General features: G+C 52.4%; 1 protein-coding gene across 1 annotated transcript in view; it reads left to right on the top strand.

The window, feature by feature from the left end:
* The first annotated feature begins 890 nt into the window (after positions 1-890).
* Positions 891-19,903, top strand: part of LOC147029018 (nectin-3-like) — a 427,027-nt gene continuing 408,014 nt past the window's right edge. The window contains exons 1-2 of the mRNA XM_085876143.1: positions 891-1,130; positions 1,394-1,530. The gene's annotated coding sequence lies outside the window, so the exon portion shown is untranslated. The remainder of the gene's footprint in view (positions 1,131-1,393; positions 1,531-19,903) is intronic.

Raw genomic sequence — 19,903 nt, 5'->3', positions numbered from 1 at the left:
GACCGGGGTGTCGTGGGAAAGTCACCCTCTGTGGCCATCTCAACCCTCATTGACTGGGGTGTCGTGGGAAAGTCACCCTCTGTGGCCATCTCAACCCTCATTGACCGGGGTGTCGTGGAAAAGTCAATCTCTGTTGCCATCTCAACTCTCATTGGCCGGGGTGTAGTGTGAAAGTCGCCCTCTGTGGCCATCTCAACCCTCATTGGCCGGGTGTAGTGTTAAAGTCTCTTTCTGTGGCCATCTCAACCCTCATTGGCCGGGTGCAGTGTTAAAGTCTCTTTCTGTGGCCATCTCAACCCTCATTGGCCGGGTGCAGTGTTAAAGTCTCTTTCTGTGGCCATCTCAACCCTCATTGGCCGGGGTGTAGTGTTAAAGTCTCTTTCTGTGGCCATCTCAACCCTCATTGGCTGGGTGCAGTGTTAAAGTCTCTTTCTGTGGCCATCTCAACCCTCATTGGCCGGGGTGGAGTGTGAAAGTCTCTTTCTGTGGCGATCTCCACCCTCATTGGCCGGGGTGTCGTGGGAAAGTCTCTGAGGCGATCTCAACCCTCATTGGCCGGGGTGTAGTGTGAAAGTCTCTTTCTGTGGCCATCTCAACCCTCATTGGCCGGGGTGTCGTGGGAAAGTCTCTTTCTGAGGCGATCTCCACCCTCATTGGCCGGGGTGTCGTGGGAAAGTCACCCTCTGTGCGTGATTGGACAAGGGGTGGAGTCGGAGCTGAGGCGATGAAAATATCCGCCCACATCCGTCACGTGGTTGAACGCACGTAGGCAATGGCATCGGTGTGCGAAGTGAAGTGAAGGAGATTTGTTGCAAAAAAAAAAACTAACTATAAAGAAACTCTGCAGCACACACATGTAATTCCCGTTAGACACAGGTCGGGGACCCTAACTATAAACACAGACCGTACTTATCGAGATAACGAAACTTGGGCCTGCTGTCTGTTTGTGTGCACAAGGCTTCCTGATTCGTCACACTACATCACGTGACTCATTGCCAGTGTTCTTATTGGTTACACGACGTCGACTTGAGGCTGAATAGGGAGAGCTGTTGGAGAACGAGCTGTGAGGAAGTTTTGGTCGAGAGTCGTCGGTGGGTTTTTTCTGCGACTGACTCAACGGGAGTCTCTTTGTAAGTCCACCTGTCGTTGGGTTGTAAGTCCACCTGTCGTTGGGTTGTAAGTCCACCTGTCGTTGGGTTGTTTTCATAAAGCAAATAATGCGAGAATTTCATGCTCTTGGTTTTAATATTCGGCCTCGTTTTGGTTCTCGTTTCCTCGGCCGAATTGCCGAGCTTTTTTCCACCTTTTTCTCGTCGAGAAAATGTGACAAGAACCGTGATTGTGATTTATTTTTTTATCGACTACTTTTGATCACCTGATGTCACATTTGTAGAACGAGTTTGTGATTGAGCATCGATCGGCCCGATTTAACGACTCGACACACGGAAGAACCACTTTGGATATCCAACGGATCTGCTCCCATTTTCCGTGTTCATGGTGATCCTCGGATATCTGCGCTTCCTTCCTTTGGTGAGTTGGAAGTTTTGTTTCCAAGTTGTTTTATCACAGCAAACGGAGGATAAACAATTCACACAAACCAAATTTCACAACTGTGAAAGAACATACAACCGTCTGGGAGAGAACGAACGGAAACACGAGGGAGACACAAACGAATCTTCTGGGAGAGAGAAGAACGGACGGACGAGAGAGACACGAACGAACCGTCTCGGAGAGAGACTAATGGACACACGAGAGAGACAGGAACGAACCGACTGGCAGAGAGACGAACGGACACATGAGAGAGACGAACGGACACACGAGAGAGACACGAACGAACCTTCTGGGAGAGAGACGAACGGACACATGAGAGAGACGAACGGACACACGAGAGAGACACCAAAGAACCGTCTGGGAGAGACACACGAACGAACCTTCTGGGAGAGAGACGAACGGACACACGAGAGAGACACGAACAAACCGTCTGGGAGAGACACACGAACGAACCTTCTGGGAGAGAGACGAACGGACACACGAGAGAGACACGAACAAACCGTCTGGGAGAGAGACACGAACGAACCTTCTGGGAGATAGACGAACGGACACACGAGAGAGACACGAACAAACCGACTGGGAGAGAGACACGAACGAACCGACTGGGAGAGAGACACGAACGAACCGACTGGGAGAGAGACACGAACGAACCGACTGGGAGAGAGACACGAACGAACCGACTGGGAGAGAGACACGAACGAACCGACTGGGAGAGAGACACGAACGAACCGACCGGGAGAGAGACACGAACGAACCGACCGGGAGAGAGACACGAACGAACCGACCGGGAGAGAGACACGAACGAACCGACCGGGAGAGAGACACGAACGAACCGACCGGGAGAGAGACACGAACGAACCGACCGGGAGAGAGACACGAACGAACCGACTGGGAGAGAGACGCGAACGAACCGACACGGGAGAGAGACGCGAACGAACCGACACGGGAGAGAGACGCGAACGAACCGACACGGGAGAGAGACGCGAACGAACCGACACGGGAGAGAGACGCGAACGAACCGACACGGGAGAGAGACGCGAACGAACCGACACGGGAGAGAGACGCGAACGAACCGACACGGGAGAGAGACACGAACGAACCGACACGGGAGAGAGACACGAACGAACCGACACGGGAGAGAGACACGAACGAACCGACACGGGAGAGAGACACGAACGAACCGACACGGGAGAGAGACACGAACGAACCGACACGGGAGAGAGACACGAACGAACCGACACGGGAGAGAGACACGAACGAACCGACACGGGAGAGAGACACGAACGAACCGACACGGGAGAGAGACACGAACGAACCGACACGGGAGAGAGACACGAACGAACCGACACGGGAGAGAGACACGAACGAACCGACACGGGAGAGAGACACGAACGAACCGACACGGGAGAGAGACACGAACGAACCGACACGGGAGAGAGACACGAACGGACGAACCGGCACGGGAGAGAGACACGAACGGACGAACCGGCACGGGAGAGAGACACGAACGGACGAACCGGCACGGGAGAGAGACACGAACGGACGAACCGACACGGGAGAGAGACACGAACGGACGAACCGGCACGGGAGAGAGACACGAACGGACGAACCGGCACGGGAGAGAGACACGAACGGACGAACCGGCACGGGAGAGAGACACGAACGGACGAACCGGCACGGGAGAGAGACACGAACGGACGAACCGGCACGGGAGAGAGACACGAACGGACGAACCGGCACGGGAGAGAGACACGAACGGACGAACCGGCACGGGAGAGAGACACGAACGGACGAACCGGCACGGGAGAGAGACACGAACGGACGAACCGGCACGGGAGAGAGACACGAACGGACGAACCGGCACGGGAGAGAGACACGAACGGACGAACCGGCACGGGAGAGAGACACGAACGGACGAACCGGCACGGGAGAGAGACACGAACGGACGAACCGGCACGGGAGAGAGACACGAACGGACGAACCGGCACGGGAGAGAGACACGAACGGACGAACCGGCACGGGAGAGAGACACGAACGGACGAACCGGCACGGGAGAGAGACACGAACGGACGAACCGGCACGGGAGAGAGACACGAACGGACGAACCGGCACGGGAGAGAGACACGAACGGACGAACCGGCACGGGAGAGAGACACGAACGGACGAACCGGCACGGGAGAGAGACACGAACGGACGAACCGGCACGGGAGAGAGACACGAACGGACGAACCGGCACGGGAGAGAGACACGAACGGACGAACCGGCACGGGAGAGAGACACGAACGGACGAACCGGCACGGGAGAGAGACACGAACGGACGAACCGGCACGGGAGAGAGACACGAACGGACGAACCGGCACGGGAGAGAGACACGAACGGACGAACCGGCACGGGAGAGAGACACACGAACGGACGAACCGGCACGGGAGAGAGACACGAACGGACGAACCCGCACGGGAGAGAGACACGAACGGACGAACCGGCACGGGAGAGAGACACGAAAGGACGAACCGGGACGCGAGAGAGACACGAACGGGCGAACCGGGGCGGGAGAGAGACACTCGAACGGACGAACCGGCACGGGAGAGAGACACGAACGGACGAACCGGCACGGGAGAGAGACACGAACGGACGAACCGGCACGGGAGAGAGACACGAACGGACGAACCGGCACGGGAGAGAGACACGAACGGACGAACCGGCACGGGAGAGAGACACGAACGGACGAACCGGCACGGGAGAGAGACACGAACGGACGAACCGGCACGGGAGAGAGACACGAACGGACGAACCGGCACGGGAGAGAGACACGAACGGACGAACCGGCACGGGAGAGAGACACGAACGGACGAACCGGCACGGGAGAGAGACACGAACGGACGAACCGGCACGGGAGAGAGACACGAACGGACGAACCGGCACGGGAGAGAGACACGAACGGACGAACCGGCACGGGAGAGAGACACACGAACGAACGAACCGGCACGGGAGAGAGACACGAACGGACGAACCGGCACGGGAGAGAGACACGAACGGACGAACCGGCACGGGAGAGAGACACGAACGGACGAACCGGCACGGGAGAGAGACACGAACGGACGAACCGGCACGGGAGAGAGAGGAACGGAGACACGAGAGAGACAAATGGACACACGAGAGACACGAACGAGCGGACACACAAGAGACACACGAACGAACCATCTGGGAGAGAGACGAACGGACGCCCGAGAGAGGCACGAACGAACCGTCTGGGAGAGAGACGAAAGGACACATGAGAGAGACACAAACGAACCGTCTGGGAGAGAGACGAAAGGACACATGAGAGAGACACAAACGAACCGTCTGGGAGAGAGACGAAAGGACACATGAGAGAGACACAAACGAACCATCTGGGAGAGAGACTAACGGACACACGAGAGACACGAACGGACACACGAGAGAGACACGAACGAATGGACACACGAGAGAGACACGAACGAACCGTCTTGGAGAGAGATGAACGGACACACGAGGGAGACACGAACGAACCGTCTGGGAGAAAGACGAACTGACATATGAAAGAGACATGAACGAACCGTCTGGAAGAGAGATGAACGGACACAAGAGAAAGACACGAACGAACCTTCTGGGAGACAGACAAGAACGAACCGTCTGGGAGAGAGACAAATGGACACACGAGAGAGACACGAACGAACCGTCTGGGAGAGAGACACGAACGAACCGTCTGGGAGAGAGACACGAACGAACCGTCTGGGAGAGAGACACGAACGAACCGTCTGGGAGAGAGACACGAACGAACCGTCTGGGAGAGAGACACGAACGAACCGTCTGGGAGAGAGACACGAACGAACCGTCTGGGAGAGAGACACGAACGAACCGTCTGGGAGAGAGACACGAACGAACCGTCTGGGAGAGAGACACGAACGAACCGTCTGGGAGAGAGACACGAACGAACCGTCTGGGAGAGAGAGACACGAACGAACCGTCTGGGAGAGAGAGACACGAACGAACCGTCTGGGAGAGAGAGACACGAACGAACCGTCTGGGAGAGAGAGACACGAACGAACCGTCTGGGAGAGAGAGACACGAACGAACCGTCTGGGAGAGAGACGAACGGACACACGAGAGAGACACGAACGAACCGGCTGGGAGAGAGACACGAACGAACCTTCTGGGAGAGAGACACGAACGAACCTTCTGGGAGAGAGACACGAACGAACCTTCTGGGAGAGAGATATGAACGAACCGTCTGGGAGAGAGACAAATGGACACACGAGAGAGACACAAACGAACCGTCTGGGAGAGATACGAATGGACACACCAGAGAGACACGAACGAACCTTCTGGGAGAGAAACGAACGGACGCACAAGAGCGACACGAACAAACCGTCTGGGAGAGAGAGGAACGGACACACGAGAGAGACATGAACGAACCGTCTGGGAGAGAGACGAATGGACACACGAGACAGACACGAACAAACCTTCTGGAAGAGAGACACGAATGAACCTTCTGGGAGAGAGATGAACAAACCTTCTGGAAGAGAGACACGAACGAACCTTCTGGGAGAGAGACGAACGGACACACGAGAGAGACACGAACGAACCTGCTGTGAGAGTGACGAACGGACACACGAGAGAGACACGAACGAACCGTCTCGGAGAGAGACGAACGGACACACGAGAGAGACACGCACAAACCGTCTGGTGGAGAGACGAACGGACACACGAGAGAGGCACGAACGAACCGTCTGGGAGAGAGACAAACGTACACAAGAGAGAGACACGAACAAACCGTCTGGTGGAGAGACGAACGGACACACGAGAGAGGCACGAACGAACCTCCTGGGAGAGAGACATGAAAGAACCGTCTGGGAGAGAGAGGAATGGACACACGAGAGAGACATGAACGAACCTTCTGGGAGATAGACACGAACGAACCTTCTGGGAGATAGACACGAACGAACCGTCTGGGAGAGAGAGGAACAGACACACGAGAGAGACACGAACGAACCATCTGGTCGAGTGACAAACGGACACACAAGAGAGACACGAACGAACCTTCTGGGAGAGAGAGAGGAACGGACACACGAGAGAAACGAACGTGTGGACACACGAGAGAGACACGAACGAACCGTCTGTGAGAGAGAGGAACGGACACCCGAGAGAGAGACACAAACGAACCTCTGGGAGAGAGACGAACGGACGCACAAGAGCGACACCAACGAACCCTCTGGGAGAGAGACTAACGGACACACGAGAGACAGGAACGAACGGACACACGAGAGAGACATGAAGGAACCGTCTGGGAAAGAGACGAGTGGACACACGAGAGAGACACGAACGAACCTTCTGTTACAGAGACACGAACGAACCTTCTGAGAGAGAAATGAACGTACACACGAGACAGACACAAACGAACCGTCTGGGAAAGGGACGAATGGACACACGAGAGAGACAGGAACAACCTTCTGGGAAAGCGACACGAACGAACCTTCTGGAAGAGAGGTGAATGGACACTCGAGACAGACACGAACGAACCCTCTGGGAGAGAGACGAAGGGACACACGAGAGAGACACGAACGAACGGACACACGAGAGAGACACGAACGAACCGTCTGGGAGAGAGAGGAACGGATACACGAGAGAGACACACGAACGAACCGTCTGGGAGAGAGACACGAACGAACCGTCTGGGAGAGAGACACGAACGAACCTCCTGGGAGAGAGACACGAACGAACCTCCTGGGAGAGAGACACGAACGAACCTCCTGGGAGAGAGACACGAACGAACCTCCTGGGAGAGAGACACGAACGAACCTCCTGGGAGAGAGACACGAACGAACCTCCTGGGAGAGAGACACGAACGAACCTCCTGGGAGAGAGACACGAACGAACCTCCTGGGAGAGAGACACGAACGAACCTCCTGGGAGAGAGACACGAACGAACCTCCTGGGAGAGAGACACGAACGAACGAACGAACGAACGGACCGACCGACCGGGAGAGAGACAGAGACAGGAACGACCTTCTGGGAGAGAGACACGAACGAACCGAACCTCCTGGAGAGAGAGACACGAGCGAACCTCCTGGGAGAGAGACACGAACGAACCTCCTGGGAGAGAGAGACACACGAACGAACCTCCTGGGAGAGAGACACGAACGAACCTCCTGGGAGAGAGACACGAACGAACCTCCTGGGAGAGAGACACGAACGAACCTCCTGGGAGAGAGACACGAACGAACCTCCTGGGAGAGAGACACGAACGAACCTCCTGGGAGAGAGACACGAACGAACGGACCGACCGGGGGAGAGACACGAACGAACGAACGGACCGACCGGGGGAGAGACACGAACGGACCGACCGGGGGAGAGACACGAACGGACCGACCGGGGGAGAGACACGAACGAACGAACGGACCGACCGGGAGAGAGACACGAACGAACGAACGGACCGACCGGGAGAGAGACACGAACGAACGAACGGACCGACCGGGGGAGAGACACGAACGAACCTCCTGGGAGAGAGACACGAACGAACCTCCTGGGAGAGAGACACGAACGAACCTCCTGGGAGAGAGACAGGAACGAACCTCCTGGGAGAGAGACACGAACGAACCTCCTGGGAGAGAGACAGGAACGAACCTCCTGGGAGAGAGACAGGAACGACCCGTCTGGGAGAGAGACGAACGGACACACGAGAGAGACACGAACGACCCGTCTGGGAGAGAGACGAACGGACACACGAGAGAGACACGAACGAAGCTTCTGGGAGAGAGACACGAACGGACCGACCGACCGGGAGAGAGAGACACGAACGAACGAACGGACCGACCGACCGGGAGAGAGAGACACGAACGAACGAACGGACCGACCGACCGGGAGAGAGAGACACGAACGAAGCTTCTGGGAGAGAGAGACACGAACGAAGCTTCTGGGAGAGAGAGACACGAACGAAGCTTCTGGGAGAGAGAGACACGAACGAAGCTTCTGGGAGAGAGAGACACGAACGAAGCTTCTGGGAGAGAGAGACACGAACGAACCTTCTGGGAGAGAGAGACACGAACGAACGAACCGACCGACTGGGAGAGAGAGACACGAACGAACGAACGAACCGACCGACTGGGAGAGAGAGACACGAACGAACGAACCGACCGACTGGGAGAGAGAGACACGAACGAACCTTCTGGGAGAGAGACGAACGGACACATGAGACAGACAGGAACGAACCGTATGGGAGAGAGAGGAACGGACACACGAGAGAGACATGAACGAACCGTCTGGGAGAGAGACGAACGGACACACGAGAGAGACACGAACGAACCTCCTGGGAGAGAGACACGAACGAACCTCCTGGGAGAGAGACACGAACGAACCTCCTGGGAGAGAGACACGAAAGAACCTTCTGGGAGAGAGACGAACGGACACATGAGACAGACAGGAACGAACCGTATGGGAGAGAGAGGAACGGACACACGAGAGAGACATGAACAAAGCTTCTGGGAGAGAGACGAACGGACACACGAGACAGACAGGAACGAACCGTCTGGGAGAGAGACGAACGGACACACGAGAGAGACACGAAAGAACCTTCTGGGAGAGAGACGAACGGACACATGAGACGGACAGGAACGAACCGTCTGGGAGAGAGACGAACGGACACACGAGAGAGACACGAACGAACCTTCTGGGAGAGAGATATGAACGAACCGTCTGGGAGAGAGACGAATGGACACACGAGAGACACGAACGAGCGGACACACAAGAGACACACGAACGAACCGTCTGGGAGAGAGACGAACGGACACATGAGAGACACGAACGAACCGTCTGGGAGAGAGACGAATGGAAGCCCGAGAGAGGCACGAACGAACCGTCTGGGAGAGAGACCAAAGGACGCTTGAGAGAGACACAAACGAACCATCTGGGAGAGAGACTAACGGACACACAAGAGACACGAACGAACGGACACACGAGAGAGACACGAACGAACCTTCTGCGAGAGAGAGGAACCGACACACGAGAAAGACACGAACGAACCATCTGCGAGAGAGACGAACGGACAAACGAGAGAAACGAACGAATGGACACACGAGAGAGACACGAACGAACCATCTGGCAGAGAGACGAACGGACACATGAGAGAGACACGAACGAACCTTCTGGGAGAGAGACACGAATGAACCTTCTGGGAGAGAGACACGAAAGAACCTTCTGGGAGAGAGACGAACGGACACATGAGACAGACAGGAACGAATCGTATGGGAGAGAGAGAGGAACGGACACACGAGAGAGACATGAACAAACCGTCTGGGAGAGAGCCGAACGGACACACGAGAGAGACACGAACGAAGCTTCTGGGAGAGAGACACGAACGAAGCTTCTGGGAGAGAGACACGAACGAAGCTTCTGGGAGAGAGACACGAACGAAGCTTCTGGGAGAGAGACACGAACGAAGCTTCTGGGAGAGAGACGAATGGACACACGAGAGACACGAACGAGCGGACACACAAGAGAGACACGAACGAACCGTCTGGGAGAGAGACGAATGGACACACGAGAGAGACACGAACGAACCTTCTGGGAGAGAGACGAACATACACATGAGAGAGACACGAACGAACCGTCTGGGAGAGAGATGAATGGACACATGACAGAGACACAAACGAACCATCTGGGAGAGAGACAAACGGACACACAAGAGACACGAACGAACGGACACACGAGAGAGACACGAACGAACCTTCTGGGAGAGAGAGGAACAGACACACGAGAAAGACACGAACGAACCGTCTGCGAGAGAGACGAACGGACAAACGAGAGAAACGAACGAATGGACACACGAGAGAGAGACACGAACGAACCATCTGGCAGAGAGACGAACGGACACATGAGAGAGACACGAACGAACCTTCTGGGAGAGAGACGAACGGACGCACAAGAGCGACACAACCGAACCATGTGGGAGAGAGACGAACAGACACACGAGAGAGACGAAGGACACACGAGAGAAACAAACGAATGGACACACGAGAGAGACACGAACGAACCGTCTGGTAGAGAGACACGAAAGAACCTTCTGGGAGAGAGACGAATGGACACACGAGAGACACGAACAAACGGACACACAAGAGAGACACGAACGTACCTTCTGGGAGAGAGACGAATGGACGCACAAGAGCGACACGAACGGACACACAAGAGACACGAACGAACGGACACATGAGAGAGACTCGAACGAACCTTCTGGGAGAGAGAGGAACAGACACACGAGAAAGACACGAACGAACCGTCTGGGAGAGAGACGAATGGACACACGAGAGAAACTAACGAATGGACACACGAGAGAGACACGAATGAACCGTCTGGGAGGGAGAGGAACGGACACCCGAGAGAGACACAAACGAACCGTCTGGGAGAGAGAGGAACAGACACCCGAGAGAGACACAAACGAACCGTCTGGGAGAGAGACGAACGGACGCACAAGAGCGACACGAACGAACCCTCTGGGAGAGAGACGAACGGACACACAAGAGACACGAACGAACGGACACACGAGAGAGACACGAACGAACCTTCTGGGAGAGAGAGGAACAGACACACGAGAAAGACACGAACGAACCGTCTGGGAGAGAGACGAATGGACACACGAGAGAAACGAACGAATGGACACACGAGAGAGACACGAACGAACCGTCTGGGAGGGAGAGGAACGGACACCCGAGAGAGACACAAACGAACCGTCTGGGAGAGAGACGAACGGACGCACAAGAGCGACACGAACGAACCCTCTGGGAGAGAGACAAACGGACACACGAGAGAGACACGAAGGAACCGTCTGGGAGAGAGACGAACAGACGCACAAGAGCGACACGAACGAACCCTCTGGGAGAGAGACAAACGGACACACGAGAGAGACACGAAGGAACCGTCTGGAAGAGAGACGAGTGGACACACGAGAGAGACACGAAGGAACGGACACGCGAGAGAGACACAAACGAACCGTCTGGGAGAGAGAGGAACGGACGCACAAGAGCGACACGAACGAACTGTCTGGGAGAGAGACGAACGGACACACGAGAGACAGGAACGAACGGACACACGAGAGAGACACGAAGGAACCGTCTGGAAGAGAGACGAATGGACACACGAGAGATACAGGAACGACCTTCTGGGAAAGAGACACGAACGAACCTTCTGGGAGAGAGACGAAGGGACACACGAGAGAGACACAAACGAACCGTCTGAGGGAAAGACGAATGGACACACAAGAGAGACATGAACGAACCATCTGGGAGAGAGACGAACAGACACACGAGAGAGACACGAACGAACCTTCTGGAAGAGAGACACGAACGAACCTTCTGGGAGAGAGACGAACGGACACACGAGAGAGATACGAACGAACGGACAAACGCGAGAGACACGAACGTACCATCTGGGAGAGAGATGAACGGACACACGAGAGAGACACGAACGAACCTCCTGGGAGAGACACGAACGAACCGTCTGGGAGAGAGACGAAGGAACGCCCGAGAGAGACACGAACGAACCGTCTGGGAGAGAGACGAACAGATGCCCGAGAGAGACATGAACGGACCGTCTGGGAGAGAGACGAACGGACACATGAGAGAGACACGAACGATCGGACTAACGCGAGAGACACGAACGTACCATCTGGGAGAGAGATGAACGGACACACGAGAGAGACACGAACGAACCTTCTGGGAGAGACACGAACGAACCGTCTGGGAGAGAGACGAAGGTACGCCCGAGAGAGACACGAACGAACCGTCTGGGAGAGAGACGAACGGACGCCCGAGAGAGACATGAACGGACACAGGAGAAAGACACGAACGAACCGTCTGGGAGAGAGACGAACGGACGCCCGAGAGAGACATGAACGGACACAGGAGAAAGACACGAACGAACCGTCTGGGAGAGAGACGAACGGACACACGAGAGAGACACGAACGAACCTTCTGGAAGAGAGACACGAACGAACCTTCTGGGAGAGAGACGAACGGACACACGAGAGACACGAACGAACGGTCTGGGAGAGAGATGAACGGACACACGAGAGAGACACGAACGAACGGTCTCGGAGAGATACGAACGGACACATGAGAGAGACACAAACGAACCGTCTGGGAGAGAGACTAATGGACACACGAGAGAGACACGAACGAACTGCCTGGGAGAGAGACGATTGGACACACGAGAGAGACATGAACGGACACACGAGAGAGACACGAACGAACGGTCTCGGATAGATACGAACGGACACATGAGAGAGACACAAACGAACCGTCTGGGAGAGAGACGAACGGACACCCGAGAAAGACACGAACGAACTGCCTGGGAGAGAGACGATCGGACACACGAGAGAGACCTGAACGGACACACGAGATAGACACGAACGAACCTTCTGGGAGAGACACGAACGAACCGTCTGGGAGAGAGACGAAGGTACGCCCGAGAGAGACACGAACGAACCGTCTGGGAGAGAGACGAACAGACGCCCGAGAGAGACATGAACGAACCGTCTGGGAGAGAGACGAACGGACACATGAGAGAGACACGAACGAACGGACTAACGCGAGAGACACGAACGTACCATCTGGGAGAGAGATGAACGGACACACGAGAGAGACACGAACGAACCGTCTGGGAGAGAGAGGAACGGACACCCGAGAGAGACACAAACGAACCGTCTGGGAGAGAGACGAACGGACGCACAAGAGCGACACGAACGAACCCTCTGGGAGAGAGACGAACGGACACACGAGAGACAGGAACGAACGGACACACGAGAGACACGAAGGAACCGTCTGGAAGAGAGACGAGTGGACACACGAGAGAGACACGAAGGAACGGACACGCGAGAGAGACACAAACGAACCGTCTGGGAGAGAGAGGAACGGACACCCGAGAGAGACACAAACGAACCGTCTGGGAGAGAGATGAACGGACGCACAAGAGCGACACGAACGAACCCTCTGGGAGAGAGACGAACGGACACACGAGAGACAGGAACGAACGGACACACGAGAGAGACACGAAGGAACCGTCTGGAAGAGAGACGAATGGACACACGAGAGATACAGGAACGACCTTCTGGGAAAGAGACACGAACGAACCTTCTGGGAGAGAGACGAAGGGACACACGAGAGAGACACGAACGAACCTTCTGGGAGAGAGATGAACGGACACACGAGAGAGACACGAACGAACCGTCTGGGAGAGAGAGGAACGGACACCCGAGAGAGACACAAACGAACCGTCTGGGAGAGAGACGAACGGACGCACAAGAGCGACACGAACGAACCCTCTGGGAGAGAGACGAACGGACACACGAGAGACAGGAACGAACGGACACATGAGAGAGACACGAAGGAACCGTCTGGAAGAGAGACGAGTGGACACACGAGAGAGACACGAAGGAACGGACACGCGAGAGAGACACAAACGAACCGTCTGGGAGAGAGAGGAACGGACACCCGAGAGAGACACAAACGAACCGTCTGGGAGAGAGATGAACGGACGCACAAGAGCGACACGAACGAACCCTCTGGGAGAGAGACGAACGGACACACGAGAGACAGGAACGAACGGACACACGAGAGAGACACGAAGGAACCGTCTGGAAGAGAGACGAATGGACACACGAGAGATACAGGAACGACCTTCTGCAGCAATGCCAACCCTCCCGATTTCATCGGGAGGCTTCCGAAAATTCACCCAAACTCCCGCCCTTACGATCACTATCCTTATCCTCCCGAAATTTTGATATTTTTGCACTGTTCACTAATCAGAATGTACTAGTATGAGAATTGAATGAAAAGCATCGTCTGCTACGTATAGCATGTGGTAACTCCATAACGTTCGCTGCTTCCAAATTGTACGTAAAAAATTGCAAATTCAAATGAGGAGCAGCGAAACATTGGGTCTGGATCTCGCTTATGCGATCATGCACTGAGATTTAGTGCATGCGGTATGTGTGCAATACAGTGCATGCGGTATGTGTGCAATACAGTGCATGCGGTATGTATGCACAGTGTATATGCATGCGGTATGTGTGCAATACAGTGCATGCGGTATGTATGCACAGTGTATATGCATGCGGTATGTGTGCAATACAGTGCATGCGGTATGTATGCACAGTGTATATGCATGCGGTATGTGTGCAATACAGTGCATGCGGTATGTATGCACAGTGTATATGCATGCGGTATGTGTGCAATACAGTGCATGCGGTATGTATGCACAGTGTATATGCATGCGATACGCTCACTGCATGCAGCTGGGCCCCGTACCAGCCCGGCGGTCGCGACCACCGTGCGGTGTTTAATTTAACAGCCGCTAGAGTTCTACGAGTCGCGCTGCAGCTGTGGAACATCGACTTCGAAGTTACCGATGCTTCAAGCCCTCGATGTTGATTACGAAATGGCAGAAAAGAAGCTTACGAAGACCAAGAAATGGTCTCAGAAGTACAAGACCGAATACATTCTCCAATACCCGTGTATTTGAAAGACTGAAAGAGGAATTCATCATGCGTATTGTACAGTATGCAGCGTTGATATTTCAGTTGAGCACGGAGGTCGCGATGATATTCGGAAGCACGTTGGAAGCAAACGGCACACAGACATTGCAAAGGAGAGATCTTCGAGCACGAGTACCGGTACACTTCTGAATTATTTCACCAAACAAGGGACAAGCGAGGAAGAGGATGTTACCCGAGCGGAACTTCTCTTTCGTGGATTTATTGTGGGACATAACTTGCCCATATCAGTCTCAGATCATGCTGGACCTCTATTTCAAAAGATGTTTCCAGATTCAAAAGTTGCTTCAAAGTATGGATGTGCAAGAACAAAAACTTGCAAGATGTGCAAGATGTGCAAGAACAAAAAAAAAAAAAAAAAAAAAAAAAAAAAACAAGAACAAAAAGCAAGAAAAAAAAAAGAAAAAAAAAAAAGAAAAAAAAAAAGAACAAGAACAAAGAAGAAAAAAAGAACACTGGTCAACAATTTTTTACTTTCTGAATGTTGTCTAGATTTCTACAAGTGAATTAGGGTATTCGGGCACTGCTGAATCAGGAAATGGCATCCGTTTCTCTCCATCAGGTCAGGTTTTTGTGCTAAGTTGATTTGAAAAAATCAGATCTTGTGACAAAATCAATTACATTTTTGTGGCATTATCAGCTGATTTTTGTCAACACATATCATCCTAAACATGTTTTTAAGAAAAAAAAATGTTTTGCCAACAACATCTATTGATTACATGATAGAAACATCGATTACTGTCATCTGAATGGTGGGCATTGATAAAGGTAAGTACAAGTAAATTGCATGTTGCGTCACCACTGTTCAAACTTCAGGGCTTGAACTTCCGTTTCTTCGAACTCCTGGAATGTTCAGCGGCAGGGAGGTCTCTCTTCAGATTCCAACAGTAGTCAGCCATCATGACTGCGTCCCAGCGACCCTGATACCTGGTCTCCATCTCCTTCATGTCCTGATGGAATCTCTCCCCCTGCTCGTCACTCATTGAACCCAGGTTCTCAGGAAACCGGTTCATATGTGAAAATAGGTAGTGCATCTTGATGCTCATGTTGCAGCCCAGGTTTCTGAAAGCAGTCAGCATGTTGTTGACAAGTTCTGCGTAGTTTCTGGCCTTATTGTTGCCAAGAAAGTTCTTCACTACCAAAACAAATGTCTTCCACGCTTCCAGTTCCACTTCGTTCATTGAGTTTTTGAACTCTGGATCTCTGATGAGCTGACGGATCTGAGAACCATCAAAGATGCCAACTTTCAACTTCTCCATGGTCAATCCTGGAAAAGCCTGGCACAAGTAAGTGAAGCAGTCACCATCTTTGTCCAGAGCCTTGGTGAACTGCTTGATAAAGCCGAGCTTGATGTGCAGCGGTGGGAAGAGTATTCTGTCTCTGTCCACCAGAGGGTCGTTGATGACGTTCCTTTCTTTGCATGGCACCAATTCCTCCCGCACAGGCCAGTCCTTCTTCGTGTAATGCTGAGCACGGTCCCTACTATCCCACATGCACAGAGAACATGGGTACTTGGTGAAGCCAGACTGTTGTCCCAACAAAAAGTTCACCATCTTCAGGTCAACACAAATAAACCACTTATGCTGATCATAACCAATTTTCTCCAGCACGTACTTCACCGCTTCATACTTCTCCTTCAGTGTAGTCGAGTGAGCGATGGGTACAGAGGCAAACTGGTTGCCGTTGTGTAGCAGAACACATTTCAGTGATCGCTTGCTGCTGTCAATGAACAGTCTCCAATCTTTGGGTTCGTACTGTGGCACTCCAAGCTTGAGCAGAAGCGCATGTCATAAATTGGCGCATGTAGGTATTGTACATTCTTCAGAGTTCGTTATTTCAAGAAATACAACTTTTTTGTATCACATTATTACAAAATCTGCCCCATTAACTTTAGTTTTGATCCACGAACTTTATGCTTTGCCTCACCAATTTTTGGAAGATTTTGAGGTTTTATGACTTCAAACTGATCCCTTTTCGACATAATCACCTAGAACTATCGTACCTGAATACTTCTTGTCATTAAAATAATTATTTCCAATTAAAACAATTATTTGACATGACATTTTACCCCACCAACTTCTTCTAAAATGCTCCACACATGCGTACATGTGAACAAAAATGTAAAAAACGACATGTGGCCATATCTCAAAAACTTGACCTGATTGAACAAAACTAATGTGAGTTTTGGATTCAGCGCATCAGATTCGTCCTAAATCAGCGTAAAAAATGCAGACAACAAATTTGTTGTTGACCAGTGTAATTGGTGAGTTGTCAAATGTTACTGCTTCATCTATTGCCGATATTGCTAGACGAGCTCCATTTAGCCTAGCTACAGACGGTAGCAATGACAGTGGTGAGGCCCAGCTATATCCTGTCCTGATTTCGTACTATGACAACAGTGCTGGGATTGTGAAGCAAGGTTTGCTAAGTTTGCCTGCGTGCAAACAAGATTCCACTGGAGAAAACATTTTCAAACTGCTTGATCATGAGTTCAGTGACAGGAAAATTCCGTGGGGAAATTGTGTTTCCTTTTGTGCTGATAATGCCTCTGTCATGGTGGGCAAGCACAAAGGAGTCGCTGCTTATATCCACAAACAAAATCCAGAGTGCTACATCATGGGATGCCCTTGCCATATGATGCACAATACGGCCAAGAAGGCGGCTCAGGCCTTCCCCATTGAATTAGATGACTTTTTCATCGATATTTACTACTACTTGGACAAAAGTAGTAAACGCGTCAAAGGAGTGAAAGCACTGCAAGAACTCTGTGATGCCCCGACACACAAGATTCTGAAGCATGTCGCAACAAGGTGGCTGTCCCTTGGTCAGTGCCTAGACAGGCTGATTGAACAGTGGGAGCCACTTCGCCTCTTCTTCAAAGAAGAAGTACGAAGAAAAATGCAACCAACTGTAGCCAAGACTCTAACAACGAGCAAGAAGGACGGCACTGTATCTACTGCCAGTACTGGCACTGCAGGATCAAGCACTAGTGGAGCAGCATTCACCACTACCACTGCAGTATCTGCTGCGAAGAAGACAGCAGGGACAGCACCAAAACCAATGCTGAGAGCAGGTAGCATCACCGGCCCTTCATCACGTTCATCTACAAAGCAGATCCCTTCAGAGTCGAGAAAGACTGTGATAGTCCCATCTGCAGGCAAAGAAGGACCCAAGTTAAGTTCTGCTTTTGCCAAATCACTTGATAGAAGCTCAGCAAAACCTTCGAATCAGAGGTCTTCTTCCTTGGCTGCACCTACCTCAAGCTCTCTCCTCAAACGTAAAATTGGATCTGGTACTACGAGTCTGACCTCTTCTGCTGGCAGTAAACGCAAGTGTGATCGCCCTGCGGCTAAGTGTACTACGAGTTCTACAACTAAAAGCGCATCTTCCTCAAACACTGTGCAGGAATCTAGAGAAAAACGTGTCAACAGGATGTTCTTGTCTCCACAAACAAAACTCTATCGTTTCTTCCTTCGATATGCTAACAAGCTTTTTGAGAAGGGGAATCTTCTGCTCCAAAGAGACGAACCCTGTATTCATCTCCTGCACGGAGAATTGAATGGTCTTCTGAAAGATATCTTCGTACGGTTTTTGAAACCATCGGTGTCATCGGTTGCTCTGGTAAATGTACCCTTCTCTGACAGAAATCATCAGAAGAATGATGAGGACCTCATGATTGGGAACGATGCCAAACTGTATATAAGGGAACAAAGGAGTCTCAAGAAATCCACCTTCACTCTGAGTGAGTCAGACATCCAAAGTTTCTTCAGTGCAGTTCGCTCATATTATGTGAAAGCCTGCAATTATATCTTCAAAACCTGGCCGCTAGATGATGAATTAGCCAAGCATGCTCAGGTGCTGGATGTTAAGCTACACCAAGAAGTGGGGTTTGACTGTGTGGAGTTTTTCATCAAGAAATTCCCCTGTCTGTTCAGTGGCGGTGATAGTGACATAGACAGTCTTGAGAGTGAATTCGCTCACTACCAGGCAGACGCCTCCATAGCTGCAATTGCTACTGAGACAGTGAGAGTGGATGAGCAGTGGCATCGGATTTCACAGCTCACAGATCCCTGCACTGGTGCCAAGAAGTATCCTAATTTGAGCAAAGTGATGAAGGGAATCTTGGTCATTCCTCATTCGAACGCATCATGTGAGCGGGCACTCAGTCTTGTACGGAAGAATCATACTGAATTTCGTCCCAATTTGAGTGTCAAAACCCTGGAAGCTCTCTTAATTGAAAAACTAGCTCATAACACCCCTTGCTACCAGAGAGAATACAGCAAAGACATAATCAGAAGGGCTAAAAGAGCCACACAGCTGTCACTCAGCAAAGCTGCCATGGAAAAAGCAAGCAGCAGTAGTACCAGCCAGTAAGGTAAGAAAAATATTGCTTCTTTTGTGCTTTTTGTAAATCTTTGATTGTCCCCTAACTTACTAATATTAACATACATGTAACATTAAAAAGTGCACAATTTTCCCCTTTTTTTGTTCAAAAAGTGGGAATTCTTAACATGTTAAATGCTCCAAAATAGGGCTCAGAGGGCACTAGAGAGCGTCTAGAACCCCAGAGCTTCCAGGGCCCTAAGGCGGGCCCTGGACCCCGACGCAAGGGTCGAGCGCTCCGCGCTCGAGATGTGCGCTTCACGCACATTATTTGGTGTCGGTTGAAAATCCTCCCTAATTCTGATTTCCAAAAGTTGGCATCTCTGCTTCTGGGAAAGAGACACGAACGAACCTTCTGGGAGAGAGACGAAGGGACACACGAGAGAGACACAAACGAACCGTCTGAGGGAA

Source organism: Eptatretus burgeri, chromosome 4, assembly GCF_056783735.1.
Source record: "Eptatretus burgeri isolate ZD-2024b chromosome 4, Ebu_testis_v1, whole genome shotgun sequence".
Classification (NCBI taxonomy): Eukaryota; Metazoa; Chordata; class Myxini; order Myxiniformes; family Myxinidae; genus Eptatretus; species Eptatretus burgeri.
Note: the sequence above shows the minus strand (reverse complement) of the source record. Positions and strands in the feature narration are given on the sequence as shown.